The sequence below is a fragment of the Leguminivora glycinivorella genome, chromosome 15 (genome assembly GCF_023078275.1).
Source record: "Leguminivora glycinivorella isolate SPB_JAAS2020 chromosome 15, LegGlyc_1.1, whole genome shotgun sequence".
Classification (NCBI taxonomy): Eukaryota; Metazoa; Arthropoda; class Insecta; order Lepidoptera; family Tortricidae; genus Leguminivora; species Leguminivora glycinivorella.
The window spans coordinates 8,214,956-8,226,421 of record NC_062985.1 but is presented as its reverse complement, the minus strand read 5'-3'; the positions used below and the strand labels follow the sequence as shown (position 1 = coordinate 8,226,421).

Genomic DNA, 11,466 nt, shown 5'->3' with positions numbered 1-11,466 from the left:
TAATACATATTAGTCATAATTGCATTTAAAATTGCAAATATAATCGTGAAAATGTTGTGGGATTGTTATATAATTTGACAGTAATGACACATCAGAGTGAATTGGTGGTTTACTTTTACGCAAGTGACTGTCATGATTACTCACGTAAAGTATTGAGTTTTCACTAGAGACTGTCAAATAGTTCTGGTTCTATTGACTTCATACAATCAGAAAGAGAGCGCCTTAGCTGTAAAGTTAGGAACGTATTAAAAACTCGGAGTAAACACGTTAATAACTTATGGTACCGATGAAAATTTTAGTACGTGAGCGTTTCCGCTTGGAGCGCTGTTCAGTTTTTCCATACATTTTCCGTAACTCTCACTGAAAACGTAACGTATTTTTTCACTTAAAAAAGTCATGGTAAGGCTACCTATTATTTTCAGTGACACCTTTATTGAACAAAGGCTATTTCAGGGTGATTTGTTATAGTATAGGTAGATGTGGTAATTAATTGAGTGTGGTGTAAAACAAAAACAGTGTCTCGGATAATTAAGTAGGTATTGCGTGCTAGTAGTAGACATGGGGGAGCACAAATATATTTGCTTAGAAAATGTCTAATTACTAGCCATACATATACTTAAGGTGGACCCCAGACTCCCATGATAAGTCGTGGCAGAATGCCCTGATAGAAAATTACCCAAAAAAAATTGTAACCACATGAACAATCAAAAAACTTACTTTACACAAAATAATTTATAATTACATTAATTATAATTTATTTTATATAAAAATATTGTTTTTATTAGGAACTTACTCTGACATGGACATGAATGTAAGTTTTTTTTACACCACGATCACAAATGATGTCGAAATCGATTGAGCTTTTCGGAGACAATTATTGGCAATTGAAATGTATTATTAAATTCATTAATTATTGGTGGATATCAGACAACTAGGAATGCCAAAAGACAATAACAATAATATGAACATAAGTAAGTTGAAAATAAAATAATACCCAGTTACTTAAGTATGTCAATGAGTGCTAATCTCTAATAGGCATCGTTCCAATACTAAACTTGTTTAGTTCTAGCCTTATCAGAGATAACATACACTAGAGCGTCGGGTACCACGGCGGGCGGGTGGTCTAGTGGTGAGGACGTTAGCCGCGTAAGCTGAAGACCCGGGTTCGATTCCCGGCTCGGCCACCAGTGGGCCCTGTCGTTTTTTCTTTCGTGTATGATATCTATTTAAATTTATTGTTTAGTTCTGTTTAAGAAATTTCTGAAAAGAACAACATTACCAAACATATAAACACACTTGTATTTCTGTACGAGTGGCCAGTTCCGAGGTTATTAACAGTCGATCTATTAGTTGGCCTCATCAAGCGATATCTGGGACTCTTCTCGGTTGATTTACACCACCAATTTAGCCCCCAAAGCGAGAGTCACATGACACAGTTACAGTAGGTGCGCTACATACACATACATAAACTCAAGCTTGTATCCCCAAAAAAAGTAGGCATACACATGAAAATGATCAAGTTTCAGCGCCACTTTCAGCAATTAAGTGGTTGAAAGTAAACGCAAATTTAAATAAATATTATATTTAAGTGATAAAGCAAATACCTACTACTTAACAGAGTTAACAGTCTTAGAGTGATTACTTTATTTCTAAATGGATCTTTAAAAAAATTAACTATATAACATGTCTAACAGATAGTAGGTATTCTCATTAAAATAAAAGACATAGACATAGACATTTTATTAATAATATTATAAATATTACACGTTCATCAATAAAATTATTTAACAGCAATTAAATTAAGATTATTACAATTTCAGTCTAGTTATAATTTCGAATATTTAATTGAAAGATGCATTCATTGATTATATTACATATGATATGTCATTTAGATTTGTTAATTTGATTTTATACATAATTATTATTTTATTCTAATATAAGTTATTTGGTAGGTCAAAGAAATCTTTTATGTCATAGAAGGAGTATTCTAAGAGCCACCTTCTTAACTTTTTTAAAAATTGGTGGGTACTGCCTGCATTTTTTATTTCTGCTGGTAGTTTGTTGAAGACTCTAGGTCCTATGTGAGACATGATTTTAGACGACTTAGTCAGTTTGGTAGTATGAGTTTGGAGTTGATTTTTCGAGCCCTGTCTGGTGCGAGTGATTTTTTTGAACGGGTAAGAGTCCAAATTTTCATTGACGTGCTTTGCCACGTTGTAAATGTACTGAGAAGGCAGTGTGAGAATATTGTTCTTTTTGAATAGGTTTTGAGCCGGAGTACGAGGTGGAACGGAAGATATAATGCGGACAGCTCGCACCTAATACGCGCTCATATGAACCTAATTTCCAATACCACTACAGTTTTTTTTGTATTATTCAAATAACTATTAAACTAAAACAGGAAAAACTGTCACTACATGTGCAGAAACAATAAACAAGGCAATTTAGGTACTTTTTCAACAATTTCCTTTTGCTTATGTTTCCTGACAGTATATTGATATGCTGTGCAAGTGTGCAGCTTGGGTATAATACATACACGTCATAAATATAGGTAGATTTTGTTATATCCGACATGTGTGATATATGGACCACATAATTTACGTTTCACACTTTGGTGAATCACAGGTTCATAATTTCAACGAAAATGCAGATTTTGTCACTTTTTGATGTTGGTTCCATAGCAAAAGATGCTCAGTACCCATGCTCTAAATATGCATCCATAGAATAAGATCAGACATTACAAAATCACGCTGTACTAAATAAAAACTTTGCATTGTTTAATAAACTATTCTAAGGTCTTCTGAAGTTATGTTCTTAGCGAGCCTACTGTATCTGTCTCCCTTTCCCTCCCTAACACAAAGAAGTGGACAGAAGACTTATCTGATCAAATATGTCATAAATAATACTCGGTCTGTGTTTATCACACGCCGCAAAATATTACGGAGCCCAGATTTATGGGGAAAATGCCTCATACCTACGAGAGAAAGTGTGCTAGAAAAATGTTATTAAAATAATGTTTGCTTCTGGTGGCACTTGCCTAGGGAAATAGTTAATATATCGTTTTAATTGGTTACGATGTCAGTACGATATGCAGTTTTAATTTAATAAAAAAATGGAAAACTTTTGTTATATGAGAAATCGCTTGTTAGTATGAAAATGCGTACGCATGATTTCAGCTTTCAGCGTGCGTAGCCGAATGCACAAACGCTTCACGAAACGTTCACGAATTGTGAGCAAATCGTTGACGAATCGTGAGCGAATCGTGGACGAATCGTGAGCGAATCGTGAGCGAATCGTGGACGAGTCGTGAGCGAATCGTGAGCGAATCATGGACGAATCGTGAGCGAATCGTGAAGCGTTTGGGCATTCGGCTACGTACATAGGTGCGTAAATATCTTCATATTAACGAGGGATTTCACATACATAAAATGCGACTCGAAGCTGATAGATGTGACTTCACCATTACTATGTTTTTTAAACTAAACTCCGATGTTTCAAGAAGGCCGCTGTCCCCGTGATCTCGGAGCAGACTGGCTAAGACTAGTTTGCAAAAAGTCTGTGTAAAAATCGAACAAGTTTAAATCGCCAAAGTACTTCAGGTACAAGATACTGATTGCACATCGGATTTTCTTGTCTTCCAAAGACTGATGTGCATTTTTATCGCCGTTTACTGTATGTCTATGATTGACATAATAAAGTTAAGGGCTAAAGAGACAAGTGGTTGCCACCTGAGACAGCGATGTGCCCAACATTATAGTTATTACACGATAATGGAGACAATTAACATAAAGCGACACGCGGTTCCCAAAGGGACGCTCGGCTGCGCGGGACGTTTCACTCCTTGGGCCCGGTGGAATAGGTTAGCAACTTAGCACCAAGTTAACGATGGTTAACTGAAACTTGTACATTGACAACCGGTATTTTGACGACGGGTCTGGCTCAGTCGGAAGTGACCCTGCCTGCTGAGCCGCGGTCCTGGGTTCGAATCCCGGTAAGGGCATTTGTTTGTGTGATGAGCACAGATATTTGTTCCTGAGTCATGGATGTTTTCTATGTTTATAAGTATTTTTTTTTTTTTATTATGTATATATTATGTATATATATTATGTATATGTATATATTATGTATATGTATATATATTATAGTATGTATTTATCTATTTAAGTATGTATATCGTTGCTTAGCACCCATAGTACAAGCTTTGCTTAGTTTGGGGCTAAGTTGATCTGTGTAAGGTGTCCCCAATATTTATTTATTTATTTATTTATTGCTGTTACTTAGCCAGGGTTTTACAAGCGGATGCATTGATCTATTCAAACATTGTATTTATGAGTAATTGAGTATCTAATATAAATATTTAATGACACGAAAATTCACGAGGGCTCTTTTGGTTCCGCTTCGCCCTTTCACTTCTTAGGACTCGTTTCAGTACAATCGTGTTAATAGACGTTGACTGATGTTTTTGTGGTGAATAACAATGCAATTTAAAAAAAGGCATATACTTTATGAAGTGTCAATAAATTTCTACTAAAATACAAAGAAGGTAATAGTTATAATCGGAGCTGCGACTACAGCGTGATGTTGCAAAAACACACATCCCTAACCAAGCAACCATAGTTTGACCGCACTACTAGTATACAAACGGCTTCGTTAATTAAATATTTAAAATCATGGAAGCCGAACTAATGAATTCAGCTGGGCTGCGACACATTAATCAGAGAGTCGAAGTTGTATTATCAAAACACGAACATTGAAAGGAACACACATCATTAACCGCGGTTTAGCTCAACCACACGATGCCACCGGCCCCCGTACATTAATTAAATAAAATCAGGTGAGCTGAACTAATGAATTCAGCCGCTGCGACACACTAATCAGAGTGTAATTGTGTGACCGTTTTAATGCTAATGGAGGCACTGGACGGAGCGTCTTTCCTGTCGCCGCGGGTTTTTAAGCGTTGCTTAAGTTAGTGACAGGTTACGAATAAAGACTGAATTTTAACCACCAGCGCCATAAATGGGGTACCTATTATTTGACAACACAGTTCCGTCTGAGACGTCTTAGATCTTTAAACGGGTGAACTAATTTAGACGAGTTTTTTTTTAAACTGATTCTAGCGGTGATTCTGAAATATTTTTGAATACTTTCGAGGCATTTTATAATTAAGTACAAGTAGGACTGGTAGGTACTTATTTTGTCATACAACAATCCCTAAAGTAGACTAAGTAGTTATAGAAGCTCGACCAGAAAACACAACCGTTATTCTTTTAACTGAACAGTGGTACAATGATATGTCACATGCCGTAACAGTTATAAAATCCGATAAAATGTATACATGAAAAAAATCTTGACGCCACGCCAGAGCAAAGAAGAGCATTTGTACACAATGGAGATGAATGCAGTTGAGTTGTCTGTATAATTTATTGGTCTTTACATAAGTGTTGGTTAGCGCGTCGCTGAGAATAATTTTTTTGCCGGTTTTTGCGTTTTATCACTATAGCTAGTTTTTTCATATTGCAAAAGGGTTTATTTTGTTTTTACAGTAATAAAAAGCTATAGTAGAAGTGTCTGTAGCATAAAATTATTTAATTTCGTGTATAATGGCTTAATTATTATCTATTTATTTATGTATTCCGATCTCACTGCCAGCGATTAAAATGGCATATTTTATGTCAAATTCTTCATATTAAGCTAGCAAATATTTTTGACACTGTTTATAAGATTGACTGTAACTTTAACGCCCTAAGTACTTTTTTATAATTTGAAATATTGCTGCGTAGGTATGTATGAAACAAAGAGGATCGAGTATTATAGAGAGTTACTGTCGAAGTAAAATGTGTAATCTGAACCACGCGTTTCTGAGGCCAAAAGAAAGAAAAAATATTATATAAATTAGAAAAAAATTCGCGAAATTTTTTCTTTATTTTTTTTACTCTTTTGGACGTATTTTCATATAAAAAGTAAATTTTATCCATAAAGTTGGCAATTAAAATGAGTTTCTTAATTTATTTTTTTAAAAACCAAATTTTTTGGAAGTTTTTCTTGTCACATTTTGACATCTATCAATGACGACTGTGAGACTGTACTCCACAATTGCGCATCAGCGCTGTTAAGAAGACATTTTGTACTGAGTAACAATACGGAAATGATTTTTTTAATTGGCAATAACTCTGAAACTAGACGAAATCTAGAAAAGTTTATATGACATTTTAGTCTTAAAATGTGACCAAGAATATGCCGTTAAAGTTATATGGGTTCCTCGCGAGCACCTTGTATAGACTACCGTCTCTTGACACAGGCTTGAAACTTTTGAACCTCAGTTTTGACAATTTGTCCCATATTCTTAGCTTGATAATATGTTTTAAAATGTCAAATATTAATAATAGCGTTATCTAGCTGAGCGTACCCCAAAGGTGTGCCATCTAGGTCACCGTACCTTTTTTCTGTATGGTAATGAGGTACGTTTTTTCTTAGACTTTATCTGTATATACGGAGTTATATAATTATGTCTTTGGTATGAAATAATTCAACGACGTAAAATATATTTTTAGCGTAATTACTGGTCCGTTTTTATGCCATCTTTAATTACATTTGACGCAAGACACTTAATATAAAATACAGTAATAACCCAAGAAAAAAATTTCGTGCTTGTCACTCAATTAATTATGTATAAATCATATGACGTAACCTGAACTACCTCGCAAATATGGTCACTTTAATTAGACTTATTTAATCTTAGATTCAGTAACAACTTCTTTATTTAACCCGTTCATGTACACCAAGTAATTTTAACCCCCAACGCAAAAACGACGGGGTGTTATAAGTTTGTCTGTCTGTCTGTTTGTCTGTGTGTCCTTCAAATCAAGAGTGAACAGGCATCTTCTGGGCGAGCTCACTCCATCGTAGGCCACGTCTTTGCCTTCGGCTAGTCTGTAGCCAAGAGTAAGCCCATTTATATACAAAAAGTGTTTGTGTGTCTGTCTGTGGCATCGTAGCTTCCTAAAGGATGAACCGATTTAGATTAAGTTTTTTTTTGTTTGAAAGCTGATGAGTTAGTCGGGAGTGTTCTTAGCCATGTTTTAAGAAAACCGATCTACCTACTGTGTAGGGTTTTTTTTTTGTGGTTATTTAGTTCTACTCTTAACCTGTCAGTGGCACCTAAACTGTGGCAAGATACCTTTACCCATGAAATGTTACTAGTGTCCATTTTCTCTACCACGTTTGAATAGTTATTTGTTTTACAAGGGGGCAAAGTAGTTGTTTAACCGCACGTGCCAATATTGATACCCGAGCAAGCGAAAGATTCCAATATTGAAATCTCTCGCTGTATCGCGAAGTCTCGGTGGCTCAGTTGGCAGAGCGCTGGAGTATCGATCCAGTTGCCGTGAGTTCAAGTCTTTCAAGTTTTCCACTTTTAAATTTTATAAATGTAATTTTCCGTGTCGTTTATCGAGTAGCGTATTATTAAACGCCATAAAGTCACGGTAGAAGCAAATTGACAGTTTCCTTGAAACGGTACATATGTCCATGTCGCCGTTCACACGGGAGTCGAACTCTGACCCTTGGAATCTGAATGATTGTGATTAAATGACCAGCCGGAGGCTGTCTTGATGTCGCATGCGCATGTGTAATGACTGATCATTATGCGCGTGAGAAATGATTTGAGAATATCACAAAGGTGTTGGGTAATCTGTGTTTGTTTTTTAAACATGTACCTTCAGTTATTTAGTTTAATAGGAATCAGGCAATGAGTAAAAAGGATTTGTTATTTATTCTCTTCTATACTTAAACAATAACAACCTAGCCACAAAATTAGAAATTTGAAAAAACTCCGACTCGACCGATTTTCGACCGATTAAAACACTTCCGACTATTTTAGCTATCAAACAAAAAAAACTTAAATCGTTTCATCCGTTCGAGAGCTACGATGCCACAGACACACACGTCAAACTTATAACATCCCGTCGTTTTTGCGTCGGGGGTTAAAACAAGACATACCTATATTAAATATATATTTCTAATATGTAGATTATTGCAATGCTGAATTTTTTGACTTCCCATTTGTTAGACAAAATAGAGAAAATGTAAACAGTTTAATCTACTTAGTGCTTACAAAACATTTTCATTTAAAATCCCAAAAAGTATAATAAGTTTTATTATTTTAGAAACATGTACGGAAAGTAACCTACAATATTAAAAACACGACTAATCATTCCCAAATAACAAAAACACATCTACCAGTTCATTTTCATTACCACATTGTCATTTAATTTTACCATCAAGAATGTCATTAAACCGAACATTACCAACTTACTCGCACAATTTCACATCCATTTTATTAAACACAAGAATCCATCATTAAACGTTCATAGCTTATTTTCTCATACTTTTCTTACTGGCAAACGAAAAGTTTAATGATGCAGTATAATTACTTCGCGGCCCATTATTGGGCCAGATGAGCCGGCAAAGATACAAAGTATGCAGATTTATGACTCATAGTCGTAGTGTATTAGACATGTTTTTATAATATGGCAACATTATCGTTAGTCCTTTGAGAGTCGAGCTTCGAATGCAAAAAATATGTGACTTATACGCTCCGCTCAAAAAAACTTGCGGGCCCACTCTGGAATGAGATAACGAGCCAGAGAAGTGTGCGCATTGCGCAGCCGAATGCACAAACGCTTCACGAAACGCTCACGATTCGCTCACGATTTGTGAGCGTTTCGTGAAGCGTTTGTACATTCGGTTATTATTATATAGAAAATTATAAATAGAACATGTAGCACGACCAAGTTTCCCACGCGTAAAGCAGGTAGAAGGTTCCGCCGGCCCTTCCGATTCCAACGGTACCGCACCATTGTTTCTACATTGCGATGGCCGGCCACTGCAGATGCGCGGGTCCAGCGTCCCGTTACTCAGGAAGGAAGCGTCGCTTTCACCCACGCCGTCGGGTGGTATAAAAGCCCGCCGGGACACATCCCAAGTCAGTTGACATCCCAGTCTGCTCCTAACTAGGACCTTACTCTAGGCCTAAGATAGCTCCTTGCTAAGTACGGAGAAAGCCCGTTCCGATCACACATTGCGTAAACCCCTGCGTTTGGCGTAAGGTCGCAATTCCGATCACACACGGAGAGTCTTCTACTAGCAAGGCGTGAGCCCGGTTCGGAGTACGTCTCGTTACGTCACCTCTTTTCGGTACACCCGCTACCGTCGCGTCCATAGTCAAAGTGAAGTTCAGTGAAAGCAACAGTGTACAGTGCTAGATATACCACTCACGGCATTCGTGTTACTTAGTGTTACTAGACTACATTGTAAAAGACTATTTGTGTAAACCTGCGTGTAACTCTTGTGTTGTCTAAATAAATCCAATTGGAATCGTTGTTGTTGTTCTGTTAAGCCAGGCCTGAACCCTCACCATCTTATAAGAGTGTCGACTTATTGGGACCCTCAACCCAATTAGTCTGCGCTCGGTAAAGGGAACAACATCACCCCTTTACCACCTTTTACAACTGGCGCCCAACTAAGTGGCCCTGGCTTCAGAACCCAGAACACGAGCACAACATAGAGCGAAGATGGCCCTCACGATGACCGAAGAACAGCTCCAGCGCATCATCGCAGCTCTGGCACCGGCAAGCAGACAAGGGTCATTCGCACGATGCAACGCAGTATACGACGGGACCGGCGAAAACGAAGCTGCAGAGACTTTTCTCGCAGCTATCAACGTGTACAAGAAAATCGAGAACATTGACGACGAGAACGCTCTCGAAGGGCTTACCCTCCTTTTAAAAGGAGACGCCGCTGTCTGGTGGGAAGGTGCCAAGTCAGACGTCAAGTCCTGGACGGATTTTGAGAATCGGCTTCGGCACGCGTTCGCCCCGAAAATACCAGCGGACATCCTGTATCAGAGGATAATAGAACTCAAGCAGGATGCGAAAACCCCCACTGAGAAGTTCGTCGCAAAGAAGAGGGCACTCATAGCCCAGCTGCCTGCACCAATCCCACCGGAGACCCATCAACTCCATATGATTTATGGTCAGCTCCACTTGAATATACGGGAAATGGTGCCAAGAAGCGCTTTCAAATCGATCGACGAACTTCTGAAACTCGCACGGAGCGCTGAAGAAATCCTATTGGAAAAGAAGACGAGCTGGGAAGAAAATGTTGCCTCAGTACCTTCAAACAATGAACGGAACACTTCAGGCCGACAACGCTGCGAGTACTGCGATAAGAACGGGCACGCCGAAGCAGATTGTCGCACAAAGAAGCGACAACAACAAGAGATGAGCTCAACTGCAGGGGGAGATGCGAGCAAGGTTGCTCCATCAGCACCGGTTGGCATCAGTTGCTACGGATGCGGCAGACCCGGCGTCGTTCGCAGCAAGTGTCCTAATTGCTACAGAAATGCAAATCCAGGAGACCAGAGCGTCGGTCTATGTTCTTGGGCCCCAAGCGTCCCTGGTGAAATAGGGCCAAGCCCTACAGCAAAACTTCAAGTAGGCTGTACGCAAGTTCCCTCTACGGAAGAAAGGGAGGAAATAAGAAAAGAAGCATTAGACAAGAATAGTCAGGAAGCTTTGAAGTTGCAGCCACGTGATCCAGCAGATGGTCATTCCAGCTCATGCTGAGCGTGCTAAACTTGCACCAAAACAAGATAGCTCTGACGTAAAGTCACAACGTCAGCTCGCACCATGCATAGTCACTCAAAATAGTGACTGCCCGGAGAAGATAAAACCTCCCCAAGATGCAGCGTTTGCGCTATATCACGAAGAGGTGGTGGCCCCTATGGAACCACCACTCCAGCCACTCAAAAACTTCAAGAAGAAGACTAAGAAGGCCAAAGGGCATGTTAAAGCAAAATCGATGGAAAAGAAGAAGTGCTACCTCGTGCTGGCTCCTCGCCGGGACGTCGTCGGATCCAGAGGGGGAGACTGTAGCACGACCAAGTTTCCCACGCGTAAAGCAGGTAGAAGGTTCCGCCGGCCCTTCCGATTCCAACGGTACCGCACCATTGTTTCTACATTGCGATGGCCGGCCACTGCAGATGCGCGGGTCCAGCGTCCCGTTACTCAGGAAGGAAGCGTCGCTTTCACCCACGCCGTCGGGTGGTATAAAAGCCCGCCGGGACACATCCCAAGTCAGTTGACATCCCAGTCTGCTCCTAACTAGGACCTTACTCTAGGCCTAAGATAGCTCCTTGCTAAGTACGGAGAAAGCCCGTTCCGATCACACATTGCGTAAACCCCTGCGTTTGGCGTAAGGTCGCAATTCCGATCACACACGGAGAGTCTTCTACTAGCAAGGCGTGAGCCCGGTTCGGAGTACGTCTCGTTACGTCACCTCTTTTCGGTACACCCGCTACCGTCGCGTCCATAGTCAAAGTGAAGTTCAGTGAAAGCAACAGTGTACAGTGCTAGATATACCACTCACGGCATTCGTGTTACTTAGTGTTACTAGACTACATTGTAA

General features: G+C 39.2%; 1 non-coding gene across 1 annotated transcript; it reads left to right on the top strand.

The window, feature by feature from the left end:
* Positions 1-1,112: 1,112 nt before the first annotated feature.
* On the top strand, positions 1,113-1,184 carry Trnat-cgu. The gene has a single exon. It is a non-coding gene; the product is annotated as a tRNA-Thr (tRNA).
* The last annotated feature ends 10,282 nt before the right edge of the window (positions 1,185-11,466 follow it).